Below are 978 nucleotides of genomic sequence, written 5' to 3' on the forward strand. Positions count from 1 at the left end.
CTTGTAGTGGAGGAGAATTGTGACACCCGGATAATTAAGCTACAGTGATCCCACGCTAATGATGCCACGTCACCTCGGTTACTGTTGATAAACTCTCTATAGTTAAAAACCGAAACAAATTAAAAATTTAATTAAAGGCAAACATCAAAGTTTTCGAACATTAAAAATAAAATGTTCAGATTGTGCCAAATAATGTTTAGATATTTAAGGTGAAGGAAACACACTTTTACAGAATGCATAAATATTTTAAATTAAATTAAAACATAAAAGGAAATAAATAAAAGAAAAGGAATTAAAAAACAAACCTAACAAAACTAAAGAGAAAAGGAAACAATCCCCCGCCCTGCTGGGCCAAGTGGCCCATCTGGCCTCAGCCGCCCGAATGGGCCGGCCCAGCCCCCTGTCGTCCCCTTCCCTGTTCCCCCGACCAGGATCAGAACAGGGGCACGTTCCCACCCGACCACCTCGCCAACGCCGATGCCGGGAGGGTATAAGGCCACCCCGATGCCTCGGCCTCCATCCCTCTCTCCCACTTGCCCCCTCTCGCTCGCCTTTGCGCCTCCCCTCCCCGAGATCCACCTCTCCCCTCTCCTCTCGCTCAATCCCGAGCGCACTCGCTCCCATGGCTGTGGCCGTCACATAGCCGTGGCCACCGTCCTCCCCGCACCGCGCCCACGCGTCATCGAGCTCCCTCGTCGCCCGCCTTGTTGTCCCCTACCGTTGATTCGAGCTCCGCGCCATCGCAGCGTCATGGACGAGGTCGTCTTCAACCTCCAAACATTGAGCTCCATCGCGTCGGATTCCACCTCGTCTCTGCGCTCCCGTTCCCGTAGACCTTTCGTGTGCCACTCTGTGAGCTCCACCCCCTTCTTATCCCTGCCCTTACTTCATTTCCATGCCCTAGCTAGCCCTGCGCGATGCACCACCATTGCAGGGCTACGACTCTGCCATCAAGCTCGCTGTCGCAGTCACCGCACG

Source organism: Triticum aestivum, chromosome 4B (genome assembly GCF_018294505.1).
Source record: "Triticum aestivum cultivar Chinese Spring chromosome 4B, IWGSC CS RefSeq v2.1, whole genome shotgun sequence".
Classification (NCBI taxonomy): domain Eukaryota; kingdom Viridiplantae; phylum Streptophyta; class Magnoliopsida; order Poales; family Poaceae; genus Triticum; species Triticum aestivum.